The sequence below is a fragment of the Dipodomys ordii genome, unplaced genomic scaffold, assembly GCF_000151885.1.
Source record: "Dipodomys ordii isolate 6190 unplaced genomic scaffold, Dord_2.0 Scaffold13, whole genome shotgun sequence".
NCBI classification, from domain to species: Eukaryota; Metazoa; Chordata; class Mammalia; order Rodentia; family Heteromyidae; genus Dipodomys; species Dipodomys ordii.
In genome coordinates this window covers 24,310,839-24,311,251 of record NW_012267229.1, presented here as the reverse complement: position 1 = coordinate 24,311,251, position 413 = coordinate 24,310,839, and the positions used below count along the sequence as shown (strand labels likewise).

General features: G+C 69.7%; 1 protein-coding gene across 3 annotated transcripts in view; it reads left to right on the top strand.

The window, feature by feature from the left end:
• Positions 1-225: 225 nt before the first annotated feature.
• Positions 226-413, top strand: part of Elmo2 (engulfment and cell motility 2) — a 39,236-nt gene continuing 39,048 nt past the window's right edge. For 2 of the 3 annotated variants that reach the window (XM_013011011.1, XM_013011008.1), the window contains exon 1: positions 226-297. The gene's annotated coding sequence lies outside the window, so the exon portion shown is untranslated. The remainder of the gene's footprint in view (positions 298-413) is intronic. The other variant, XM_013011010.1, reaches the window with a different exon arrangement.

The following is a 413-nucleotide window of genomic DNA, read 5'->3' as shown; positions in this document are numbered from 1 at the left end:
GTCAGACAGCCCGCCGGAGAAAAACCATCCTGTCTCTTTAAGAGACAAGGAGGCTGGGGAGGCGGGGACAGCCGGCGACCCCCAGCCCGCGCTGGTAGCTGAGCCCGCCTCTTTTGGAGTGACGGACCATTCACCCAATTGAAGGAAGAACTTTTAGCGCGACGGCAAAACAGACTAATAGACTGCCAGGAAGGGCTGAGGGGGGGCGGGACCCCAGGGAGGCGGGGCGGGCGGAGGCTGGTGGGGCCGCGGTCGCTGAGACCCGGGCGCGGGAGCCGGGCCTAGGTCGGCGCCCTGGTGAGTGGGGGACGGGGGGCAGGGGGTAGACGGGGATCCGCCCGGGGTGTGGGGGGGTAGGAGTAGATCTGAGCGGCGGGCAGGCCCCGAGGCTACGGCCTGGGCCGCCCTGGCGG